General features: G+C 37.6%; 1 long non-coding RNA gene across 1 annotated transcript in view; it reads right to left on the minus strand.

Annotated features, from left to right (window-relative positions):
* LOC125963992 (uncharacterized) overlaps window positions 1-13,539 on the minus strand; it is a 449,192-nt gene that overhangs the window by 831 nt on the left and 434,822 nt on the right. The window lies entirely within an intron of this gene.

Here is a 13,539-nt window from a genome sequence, read left to right on the forward strand (position 1 = left end):
TGATGAAAGGATGAGATAAATTACACGGAAGCCAAAGAAATAAGTCAGAATTGCAGCAAGAAGAATTTTAATTAGGCTTAAGGAAATCTATTTTTGACTCAACAGATACTCGGTTTTGGATATCTTGGAATAGAAACTTTTTCTCAACCTAACTTTTTCAAGATCCCAGATCCTCTGAAACATTACTGACTGTAAACTCTAAGACATCTTAGGAAAGCAGATTGAATCTGTATGAAAACTTTAGATTGTTAATAATTTACTGCTTATGTCTCAGAGGAATAAATAGTTGAAAGAAACTGAAAGCAGCTTTCAGTAATCTTTGTTTATAGCTGAAGACCCTAAAAGAAGTGTTCAAGAGAAAATGGCTCAATAATTAGAAAATAATTTTGAATTTAGGATTTCACCAGATGGTTTTCCATTTGAAAGTAGACTGTAAGCTTCCAGATGGCAGGTCTTTATCTTCTGCACCTTTGAATCACCCATAGTACCTTGCAAAGCAGGTGCTCAGCAAATACTTTCCAACTGAGAGATTAAAATCCAAAATTTATATGGAAGGAAGCATCTACCCTTGATCACAATGTGTGCCGTAATAGCAGATCTTCCAGCAATAAATATGGATAGTTTGGTACCCTATTTGTAGTACTGATGAGCTGTCAAATCATCTTAGAACTTCTTTTGTTGGTATGTCCCAAGTTTTATTGTCTTTTCACTGATGTCATCTAACAGCCTTGTTTTTCTGGTACTTCTTTGAACACTTTGATATCCTCCTGCTTTCCTCTAGCTGTTTCCACCATTCATTATGTTCCTTTTGCCTTTCTGATTTATCACTCCCATTTCCTGCTTGTGTTCCCAGAGTAGTGTTTACTCCATTAGAGGGATTTCCTTGTGGACGGCTCTGCCCAGAATATGTGATGCAATATGTACAATGGAGAGAGTTTGTTCAACAGGTCACATATCTTTTTTCCTGTACCTTCAATTAAACATATTTATTACCAACTAGTGTTTCTTAAGTACTCCCATGCTCAGCACATTTTATCAGTAACTGAACTGGTCAAAGTAAGACAGTCTTTCCAGAATCTTATGTTGCTTACAAAAGACTACTTTGACAGTTAATCTTTAAAGAGGTATTTCCTTTGTTTCTTTCTTCCACCAACTCTCTCCTTAAAGCACAAAGCCTTAACCCTCCCCTCAAATCTTTTTATAAATTTTATTTATATCTTTGAACAGGTAATGCAAGTGTATGTTATAAAATTCAAAAGGTGCAGATAATTTGGAGAAAAAGTAAGTACCCAGCCCCCAGTCCAGCCACTGTGCAAATCACCTGGCAAGGAAACACTGTTAGTATGGGAATCCTTCCATAGATGAGCTACACTCATACAAGTATAAGAATTTTTTAAGGCAAAATGTAGTACGCTTTAAACACTGTATTGACAATTGCTTTTAAAAATAATATTTATGAGGAATATAATCCATTTTAGTACATATCAAGCTTTCCCTTTTTAAAAACGACTGTGTAATATCCCATTTTATAGCTATATAGTGATTTATTTTACCAGGCTCCTGTTGATGAATATTTAGAATATTTTCCCCAACTTTTGCTATTACATACAATGCTGCAGTAAATACCCTTAAACCTATGGTATTTCACATATGCTTAATAGTTAAAGGATACATTCCCAGATGTTAAAATGTTGGGTCAAAGTCAAAATCTCAACTAGACTGCTTTAGTCGTTATTGTGCAAGAATATTCTCAAATCAGTTTTGGTTGTTGTCATTGATCACAAATTCGTGACGTAGACTATCTCTATATACTGATCCTTCCCACCTGGTGCACCTTATTGTGGCTATTATTTACATTCCAAATACCTGTAGAATTCAATCAAAATTTACATGTTCTGAGAAAGCTTACCATTCAAAGGAAACGTAAGGTGAACTTGTATGGAAATGTAAAGAGTGACAGGCAAGTTGTTTTCTTTTAATTTTTGATTTACTGAAATTTACAAATTGAAAATTTTATGTAAAGGGTTTGCCTTAAATGAGAATTTTATGCAAAGATTTTTTTTTCATAGGGACCCTTGAAGAGGTCACTTGGAAGGTATTTTAGACTCTGAGATGTAGAACCTCAGAGATCGATTACAAATCACATTTGGGCAGGTCAGTCCTAACACTGCTTCAAAATACACAGCCATATAAATCCTTTAATCCCATTACAAGGAGAAATTCTCATTTTGTTTCTCTTTTTGCCTCTCTTTGTGAATGGCTTGCCCAATTCACAGAGGCCTCCCTAGGTGCTGCAGAGAATCTTTTCTCCCTTGTATTCTGAGGATTGTTTAGATCCTTGACCTACAGCTTAGACTCTCCTACCACTCAGATAAATCAGCCCTGTGCCGACTTCCAGCAGTGAAACAGGAATGGAAACATTTTACGTGAATGATTCTCCATAAGCGAGATTGCATTAATCCAGGCAAAACATCATTTCTCTCTTTCCATGCTCAGGGAATGGATAGGAGGCAAGACTTTGTATTACCCACGTTTAAGCCTATTCTCTAGATTTTGATTTACAGTATTCAATTGAAGTAGGTCCTCTGGGGGCTCAGAGCTTCCTCGTGACATTTCCTAAGTGCGTGTGTCATGTGATTAAAAAATTATAGGCCCAAAGTGTGACTGGTTTCACAAAGTTGTACTAGTTGCTGTCACAGGCCTCTCGTGCTGATATTCGCATATCACGTGCAGATAGAAATATGATGAAACTTACACTAAGACTTCCTCTTCAAGGGAAATCCAAATTTGCGTAAGTTTGGTGGCTTCCAGAAGGCCAAAGACTGAGAAGCACCTCATTTGCTCTCACTCAGAATGAAAGAGATATTGAGCCACTCTCAGTTATGTGGTCTTACTGGATGAACTTTTGGGGAAATGGGAACAGGTGATTATGCAGTCTTCAAAGGGCATTACTATGGAATATGGCAATAGATATACCTCAGAAGATACAAGCTCAGTTGCCCAAATAACTCCCAATAACACTCCTTTACTCTTTCCCTTAGAAATCTTCATCATTGTAATTTGCAAAAATTACTGAGTTTAGAATTGACACCTTCATATTCATGCACAGTTCTGGCTAAGGAAATATAATTAACTGAGACTACCTGGTAACTGAGACATCGTCAACATCCATCAGGTAGCATTCCTTCACTTACTCAGATTATTGGCTATAGAGCCACTCATTGAGGTAATTCTAGACAGTTTACCTAAAATATGCTTTGTATCAAATACAGTACTGACTTCTTAGGATTGTTTGGAAGATTAAATGAGATAGCATGTTGCTAAAGCTTTTAGATTCACAGAGCTGTCCAATACAAATATAATGCTAGTCACAAATGTGAGCTGCATAGATAATTTCAAAGTTTCTTGTAGTTCAGTTTAAAAAGTATGAAGGAACAATTGAAAATAATTTCAATAATATTTTCCTTAATCTAATGTACCAAAAACATTATCAATTTGACACTTAATCATTATAAATTTTTTCTAACATCTTTATTGGAGGATAATTGCTTTGCAATGTTGTGTTAGTTTCTGCTGTTTAACAAAGTGAATCAGCTATATGTATACATATATCCCCATATCTCATCCCTCTTGCGTCTTCCTACCACCCTCCCTATCCCACCCCTCTAGGTGGTCACAAAGCACCGAGCTGATCTCCCTGTGCTATGAGGCTGCTTCCCACTAGCTATCTATTTTACATCTGGTAGTTTATATATGTCCATGCCACTCTCTCACTTCATCCCAGCTTACCCTTCCCCCTCCCTATGTCCTCAAGTCTCTACGTCTGTGTCATTATTCCTGTCTTGCCCCTAGGTTCGTTAGAACCCTTTTTTTTTTTTTTTAGTTTCCATATATATGTGTTAGCATACGGTTTTGTTTTTTTTTTTTCTGACTTACTTCACTTTCTACACTCTCTATGACAGAATCTAGGTCCATCCACCTCACTACAAATAACTCAACTTCGTTTCTTTTTATGGCTGAATAATATTCCATTGTATATATATATGTATATATACATATATATATATGTATATATATGTGTGTGTGCCACAACTTCTTTATCCACTCATCTATCGATGGACACTTAGGTTGCTTCCACATCCTGGCTATTGTAAGTAGCCCTGCAGTGAACATTGTGGTACATGACTCTTTTTGAATAATGGTTTTCTCAGGGTATATGCAAAGTAGTGGGATTGCTATGTCATATTCTGGTTCTATTTTTAGTTTTTTAGGGAACCTCCATACTGTTCTCCATAGTGGCTGTATCAATTTACATTCCCCAAAACAGTGCAAGAGGGTTCCCTTTTCTCCACACCCTCTCCAGCAATTATTGTTTGTAGATTTTTTGATGATGCCCATTCTGCCATTCTGACCAGTGTGAGGTGATATCTCATTGTAGTTTTGATTTGCATTTCTCAAATGGTTACTGATGTAGAGCATCCTTTCGTGTGTTTGTTGGCAGTCTGTATATCTTCTTTGGAGAAATGTCTATTTAGGTCTTCTGCCCATTTTTGGATTGGGTTGTTTGTTTTTTTGATATTGAGCTGCATGAGCTGATTGTATACTTTGGAGATTAATCCTTTGTTAGTTGCTTCATTTGCAAATATTTTCTCCCATTCTGAGGGTTGTCTTTTAATCTTGTTTACGGTTTCCTTTGCTGTGCAAAAGCATTTTAGTTTCATTAGGTCCCATTTGTTTATTGTTGTTTTTATTTCCATTTCTCTAGGAGGTGGGTCAAAAAGGATCTTGCTGTGATTTATGTCAGAGTTCTCTGCCTATGTTTTCCTCGAAGAGTTTTATAGTGTCTAGTCTTACATTTAGGTCTTTAATCCATTTTGAGTTTATTTGTGTGTATGGTGTTAGGGAGTGTTCTAATTTCATTCTTTTACATGTAGCTGTCCAGTTTTCCCAACACCACTTATTGAAGAGGCTGTCTTTTCTCCATTGTATATTCTTGCCTCCTTTATCAAAAATAAGGTGACCATAGGTGCATGGGTTTATCTCTGGGCTTTCCATCCTGTTCCATTGATCTATATTTCTGTTTCCTTCATTTCTTTTTCATTTATTTCTGATCTGATCTTTATGATTTCTTTCCTTCTGCTAACTTTGAGACTCTTTATTCTTCTTTCTCTAATTGCTTTAGGTGTAAGGTTAGGTTGTTTATTTGAGATTTTTCCTTTTTTCTTGAGGTAGGATTGTATTGCTATAAACTTCCCTCTCAGAACTGCTTTTACTACATCCCATAGGTTTTGGGTCTTCGTGTTTTCATTGTCATTTATTTCTAGGTAATCTTTGATTTCCTCTTTGATTTCTTCAGTTATCTCTTGGTTATTTAGTAGTGTACTGTTTAGCTGCCATGTGTTTGTATTTTTTACAGTTTTTTTCCTGTAATTGATATCTAGTCTCATAGTGTTGTGGCCAGAAAAGATACTTTATACGATTTCAATTTTCTTAAATTTACCAAGGCTTGATTTGTGACCCAAGATATGATCTCTCCTGGAGAGTTTTCCATGAGCACTTGAGAAGAAAGGGTATTCTGTTGTTTTTGGATGGAGTGTCCTATAAATATCAATCAAGTCACTCTTGTTTAATGTGTCATTTAAAGTTTGTGTTTCCTTATTTATGTTCATTTTGGATGATCTGTCCATTGATGAAAGTGGGGTGTTAAAATCCCCTACTGTGACTTGTGTTACTGTCGATTTCCCCTTTTATGGCCGTTAGCATTTGCCTTATGTTGAGGTGCTCCTATGTTGGGTGCATAAATATTTACAGTTGTTATATCTTCTTCTTGGATTGATCCCTTGATCATTATGTAGTGCCTTTCTTTGTCTCTTGTAATAGTCTTTATTTTTAAAGTCTATTTTGTCTGATATGAGAATTGCTACTCCAGCTTTCTTTTGATTTCCATTTACATGGAATATCTTTTTCCATCCCCTCACTTTCAGTCTGTATGTGTTCCTAGGTCTGAAGTGGGTCTCTTGTAGACAGCATATATAGAGGCCTTGTTTTTGTATCCATTCAGCAAATCTATGTCTTTTGGTTGGAGCATTTAATCCATTTACATTTAATGTAATTATCGATATGTATGTTCCTATTACCTTTTCCTTAATTGTTTTGTGTTTGCTTTTGTAGGTCTTTTCCTTCTTTTGTGTTTCCACCTAGAGAAGTTCCTTTAGCATTTGTTGTAAAGCTGGTTTGGTGGTGCTGAACTCTCTTAACTTTTGCTTGACTTTAAAGGTTTTAATTTCTCCGTTGAACCTGAATGAGATCCTTGCTGTGTAGAGAATTCTTGGTTGTAGGTTCTTCCCATTCATCACTTTAAATATGTCCTGCCACTCCCTTCTTGCTTGCAGAGTTTCTGCTGAAAGATCAGCTGTTAACCTTAGTGGGATTCCCTTGTATGTTATTTGTTGCTTTTCCCTTGCTGCTTTTAATATTTTTTCTTTGTATTTAATTTTGATAGTTTGATTAATACGTGTCTTGGTATGTTCTCCTTGGACTTATCCTGTATGGGACTCTTGGTGCTTCCTGGACTTGACTGACTATTTCCTTTCCCATGGTGGAGAAGTTTTCAACTATAATCTCTTCAAATATTTTCTCAGAGTCTTTTTTCTCTCTTCTTCTTCTGGGACTCTATAATCCAAATGTTGGTGCATTTAATATTGTCCCACAGGTCTGTAAGAATGTCCTCACTTCTTTTCATTCTTTATTTTTCATTCTGCTCTGCATTAGTTATTTCCACTATTTTATCTTCCAGGTCACTTATCCGTTTTTCTGCCTCAGTTATTCTGCTACTGATTCCTTCTAGAGAATTTTTAATTTCATTTATTGTGTTGTTCATCATTGTTCATTTGCTCTTTAGTTCTTCTAGGTCCTTGTTAAATGTTTCTTGTATTTTCTCTATTCTATTTCCAAGATTTTGGTTCATCTTTACTATCATTAGTCTGAATTCTTTTTCAGGTAAACTGCCAATTTCCTCTTCATTTGTTTGTTCTGGTGAGGTTTTTTTTCTTTTTTTTTTTTTTTGTGGTACGTGGGCCTCTCCCTGTTGTGGCCTCTCCCATTGCGGAGCACAGGCTCCGGACATGCAGGCTCAGCGGCCATGGCTCATGGCGGATCTTCCTGGACCAGGGCACGAACCCGTATCCCCTGCATCGGCAGGCGGACTCTCAACCACTGTGCCACCAGGGAAGCCCTAGGTCTGGTGAGTTTTTACCTTGATCCTTCATCTGCTGCATATTTCTGTGTCTTCTCATTTTGTTTAACTTACTGTGTTTGGGGTCTCCTTTTCGCAGGCTGCAGGTTCATAGTTCCTATTGTTTTTGGTGTCTGCCCCCAGTGGGTGTGGTTGGTTCAGTGGTTTTCGTAGGCTCCCTGGTGGAGGGGATTGGTGCCTGTGTTCTGGTGGGTGGAGCTGGATCTTGTCTTTCTGATGGGTGGGGCTGCCTCTGGTGGTGTGTTTTGGGGTGTCTGTGAACTTATTATGATTTTTGGAAGTCTCTCTGCTAATGGGTGGGGTTGCATTCCTGTCTTGCTAGGTGTTTGGCATGGGGTATCCAGCACTGGAACTTGCGGGCCGTTGGGTGGAGTGGTCTTAGCATTGAGACGGGGATCTCTGGGAGAGCTCTCGTCAATTGATATTACATGGGGCCAGGAGGTCTCTGGTCCTGAACTTGGCTCTCCCACCTCAGAGCCTCAGGCCTGATACCAGGCTGGAGCACCAAGACTCTGTCAGCCACATGGCTCAGAAGAAAAGGGAGAAAATAAGAAAGATAAAAAAAAAATTAATAATAAATTTTTAAAAATTATTAAAATAAAAAAATAATAATTAAAAAAGAAGAGAGCAACCAAACCAAAAAAAAAAAAATCCACCAATGATAACAAGCACTAAAAACTATACTAAGATAAACATAAAAATCAGAAACAAATCAGTCAGAGACAGAAACCCCAAGTCTACAGGTGCTCCCAAAGTCCACCACCTCAGTTTTGGGATGATTAGTTGTCTATTCAGGTATTCCACGGATGCAGGTACATCAAGTTGATTGTGGGGATTTAATCCACTGCTCCTGAGGCTGCTGGGAGAGATTTCCCTTTCCTTCTTTGTTCTCACAGCTCCCAGGGGCTCAGCTTTGGATTTGGCCCTGCCTCTGCATGTAGGTCACTGGAGGGCATCTGTTCTTCACACAGACAGGACGGGGTTAAAGGAGCAGCTGATTAGGGGGCTCTTGCTCATTCAGGCCAGGGAGGAGGGAGGCGTACGGCTCTTGCTCGTTCAGCCCGGGGTGGTGGGGGAAGGAGGGGTACGGTAATTATAATTGGAAGGCGGGGCGAGTCTGCATCAGCCGAGATCGGCATTACGTTGCAACAGCCTGAGGTGCACCTTATGTTCTCCCGGGGAGCTTTTCCCTGGATTTCTGGACCCTGGCAGTGGCGGGTCGCACAGGCTGCCAGGGGTGGTGGTGGGGTGGATAGTGAGGTGTGTCTGCACATAGGATTCTTGGTGGCAGCGGCAGCAGCATCAGCGTTTCATGCCTGTCTCTGAGATCCGAGCTGATAGCCACGGCTGGCACTCAACTCTGGAGCTCATTTAGGCGGTGTTCTGCCTTCTGTGTGCAGACAGGGAAGGAATCCCCTCTCCTTGCTCGCCCCGAAACAATGGTCTCTTGACTCTTAGGCAGGTCCAGACCTTTTCCCGGACTCCCTCCCGGCTAGCTGTGGCACACTAGCCCTCTTCAGGGTGTGTTCACGCAGCCAACCCCAGTCCTCTCCCTGGGATCCGACTTCCAAAGCCGGGAGTCTCAGCTCCCTGCCCCCACCCATCCCAGTGGGTGAGCAGACAAGCCTCTCAGGCTGGTGAGTGCTGGTTGGCACTGATCCTCTGTGTGGGAATCTCTTCACTTTGCCCTCTGCACCCCTGTAGCTGTACTCTCCTCTGTGGCTCCGAAGCTTGCCCCCTGCACATCCCCCGTCTCCACCAGTGAAGGGGCTTCCTAGTGTGTGGAAACCTTTCCTCCTTTACAGCTCCCTCCCAGTGGTGCAGGTCCTGTCCCTATTCTTTTGTCTCTGTTTTTTCTTTTTTCTTTTGCCCTACCCAGGTACGTGGGAATTTTCTTGTCTTTTGGAAAGTCTGAGGTCTTCTGCCAGTATTTAGTAGGTGTTCTGTAGGAGTTGTTCCACATGTAGATGTATTTTTGATGTATATGTGGGGAGGAAGGTGATCTCCACATCTTACTCCTCTGCCATCTTGAAGGTCCCCCTCATATTTTCATATTAACACATTACTGACTGGGGGATTTTTTCAGAAACTAACGCCTGTTACCGGCGATTTGTTATGCAAGTGAATATTGAAAGGTCTCTTTTCAATAATGTTCAGGTAACAAAAGACATATTATACATCTCTGGTCAACAATGAGTTAAAAGTTTATTAAATTGTCATTTTTGTAAGATGGCCAACCATGAAAATATTCTAAATCCAAGTTATGGCTTCATATTTCAGAGAGGTAGAACATGGCCATTTTGGCTGTGTCACAATTGTTTCAGCATTTTTGGATTCCCTTAATCAAAAACTTAGGCTTTCATTTAGGCCGCCACAAGGTTGTTGGCTAAGATTGCAGAATTTCTCAGCTGTTCTGTCAGAGTGGAATCCATGAAAAGAAAGGGCCTTTTTTCTCTGCCTTTGTGCTTAATCGAGTTTCCCTTGCTCACAGCGTGCCTCGTGCAGAGACCTCACACCCAGCCCTTCAGCGCAGAGTCCCTGGTGCAAAATGGCTGTGCTGACATCTCCCTTTATAAAATTTTTAATGAAATATTTCACATTCTTTCTTTCATACTAAGTCTTTGAAATCTGGTGGGCATTTTACATTTATGTTACATTTCAATTTAGATTGACTACATTCCAGGAATTCAGTAGCCACATGTGGATAAAGGCTAAGGTATTAAACAGTGCAGTCTTAGAATGATGACCAACATTCCATAAATATTAGCTATTTTAGGTCTTATTAATATCCTTTTTCTCTTCTACTGGATAATTTTTGACTCTACTCAGCATTTATTAACTTCTTTTTTGCATTATATCTACTTTTTTTCCTTCTAGAAAGAATGTTCATTGAAAAGCACTTTTGTTTTCTGTAGAGGTTCATTCAGTGTATATCCATTGAGAATCCACCATATTCTAAGCACCCCGTACTCTATTTTCCAGATTTGCATTTCCCATAATATGTGACAGAGTGTCTTTCCCATGGTAGACACCCAATATATATCTGGTGCAAGAATTTCCTAGTTTTGCATACTCATACACATTTTCTGAGTATTATTTTTCAATAAAATTTATGTTTTTTTATAGATTTTTCTTTTTAATTAATAAACAATGGTCTTAAACGGTGACAGTATTTGCTTTGATTGAGTATGAGAATTTAGTCATAGATCTTTCTTTGTTATTATGCAATCAGAGTGATTGCTGCACTGATGGTTTCTTACAAGTTCTGCATTGCCACTGGGAAGAACAAACGTGACACTAATTTATGAATTTTCTGTTAGAAATAAATAAACAAAATTGGACATTTTTATGTAGTGCTTTAAATGATTAACCAAAATAACATGAAAGTTCTGGACACATTGTAAAAGCCATAAAAATGTTAGATGTTGCTAATATTGTTATTGATGGTCTACAGCAGTTTTTGCCATCTGTTTCATAGAATGTTGACCCATGACTAGATGTTTGGGAGAAACCAATGAGGATGTAGACCCTTCCTACACCATGGGATTTTCTTTGTCATTCTGTCAAGGGTCAGATTGAAACAATCTGTCCTGAAAGTGTGCCCGTAAAGCCAATGGTTTCAACAAATATACTCTCATGGAAGGTTTTCCAAATTGTTATACCACAACCCCAATAATTTAGCTAACCCTTCTATAAAAGCCCCCCAGGATTTAACTTGGCTCCCTCCACCTGCATTTACTCCATATGACAGGTGGAGAAAGAAAAGTATTTGAGCAAAAATCTGAGGACAGATTTGAAGGTGTTTAACAAGAGATGTTGAACAAGATTACAGAAATCACATCTGAGAGGCAACACACTAAATGTGTTTTCAACCTCAGAGTCAAATGGCAACTTGGTTATTTTGCTTGTTATTTAGATAGTTTCTGACCCCCACTTTGGATAATTCAGTTCAGATCTTCACTGGTAAGATTTTAAAGTTTAAATTTTTGAATGCTGGATTTAAAGTTTAAATTTTTGAATGCTGGTGTACAAAGTCTGAAGGAAAAAGAAAATAAATGTTTTAACTCAAATATACTGACATCTTCATGATTTCACAAATGTGCAGAAGAACCAAAATTTTTAAAAAGGTTTTTCTTAATGTCATTTTCATGGATTTTCACAATGTTTAATAGCTATAAATCTCAAAGTAGTAGATATTTTTTGATAAGGCATAATCACTATCTACAGTTTCTTTATGTGATATCTTTTTGTATTATACATGTGCAAAATAGAAGATTTTGATCAGATAAAAGCAGGCAAAAAGGAAAATTACTATGTACTCTTACGAATAAAATATTTTCTCACCATAATACAAATGCTCAAGGAATATCATAATTCTTTTAGTTTACTATGGGGACCTTTAATGTGCTTTTTGTTCTATCCAAGAGCACATGGGGCATTTACCAAAACTGAATACATACTGGACCAGAAATCAAGTCTCAACAAATTATGAAGGATTGAAGTCATAAAGAGTTAATTCTAAGGCATAATAAAGCTAGAAATAGGTAACAATATAATATCTCTCAAATTTAAAAAAATTAAGCAATACACTTTTAAATAATGCATTGGTCAAAGAATAAATACCCCAGAGAAAACTGAAAAATATTTTGAGCTGAATGATAGTGAAGATGTGACATATCAAAAATTGTGAGGGCTTCCCTGGTGGCGCAGTGGTTGAGAGTCCACCTGCTGATGCAGGGGACACGGGTTCGTGCCCTGGTCCGGGAGGATCCCACATGCCGCGGAGTGGCTGGGCCTGTGAGCCATGGCCACTGAGCCTGTGCGTCTGGAGCCTGTGCTCACATCGGAAGAGGCCACAACAGTGAGAGGCCCGCCTCCCACAAAAAAAAAAAAACAAAAAAAAAATTGTGAGATAATGATAAAATACTCTTAGAGGGAAATGTGGAGCCTTAAAAGCATATACTAAAAAAGAAGAGTTAAAGTACCCAAATGTTCTAAATATACAACTCATAAGGATAGAAAAAAAGTAATCGAATTAAGTCCAAAGAAAGTAGAAGGAAGAAAATAATAAACATAAGAACAGAATTGAATGAAAACAAATAAAACTACAATAGAGAAAGTAAAGTTTTTTAAAAATTTAGTTCTTTGAAAAGCTAAAAAAAGTGTAAAAATCTGGCAAGACTGATAGAAAATAAGAAGGAAAGACACAAGAAACATCCTACAAACATTAAAATGTTAGTAAAGGATGTTATGAATGACTTTAACACTTCAACAAAATTTTGAAAATTTAAGTGAAATGGACATATTCCTTAAAAAACAAATTACAAAACTAAAGGAAAGATCATTGAAATAATCTTATAATTATCAAATATGTTAAATACATACTTTAAAATCTCCCAAAGAAAGTCCAGGCTCAGTTGGCTTTACTAGGGAATTATTTTAACATTTAAGAAAGAAGGAATATTTATCTTACACAAACTATTTCTGAGAATATAAAAAGGAATAGTCTCAACTTGTTTTATGATGTAGACAGAGATGCAAAATTCCTAACAAAATATTAGCAACTCAAATTCAATTATATATGCAACAAGTTGGGTTCTTCTCAATGCAAAAAAAAAATTGTTTTAAAATTTAATAACCAGCTGGTATAATTTACCACATTAACAACAAAAGGACAATAATCAGATGGTCATCTGAATAGATGAAAAAAAAAAGCATTTGATAAAATCTAACAGCCGTTCATGATAAAAATAAAAGAAAGCAAAACTCTTAGCATACTTGGAACAGAAGTATCTCTAGAAATCTTGCAGCAAACACCATCCTTGATGTTGAATTATTAAAATCTTTTACCCTATGATAGGGGACAAAACAAGGTACTCATTATTATCACTTCTATTCAGCATTGTATTAGTAGTCCTAACTAGTGTAGTAAAGCTAGGCAAAGAAATAAAAGAAGGAAAAAATAAAAAGTCTTTAGTCACTCTGTGATAGCTGATATCACAGATATATCAGCTATCAGATATCTGAAAATCTATTAAAAATTATGAACATGTATTTCATAACCCGTGTCCCCTCCATCGGCATGCAGACTCTCAACCACTGCACCACCAGGGAAGCCCAGTGCCTTGGTTTTAAATGCAGACTTTCTACTTAGCATTTGTATGACATTAGGAAAGTTCTTGGAAAGTCAAGTTACTCATCAATTAAATCTGGAAATTATATATTATTTACCCTTTTTTTGAGTTAGAATAATGAATGGGAGATACACAGAACTGTACCTGTTA

The sequence above is a fragment of the Orcinus orca genome, chromosome 3, assembly GCF_937001465.1.
Source record: "Orcinus orca chromosome 3, mOrcOrc1.1, whole genome shotgun sequence".
NCBI classification, from domain to species: domain Eukaryota; kingdom Metazoa; phylum Chordata; class Mammalia; order Artiodactyla; family Delphinidae; genus Orcinus; species Orcinus orca.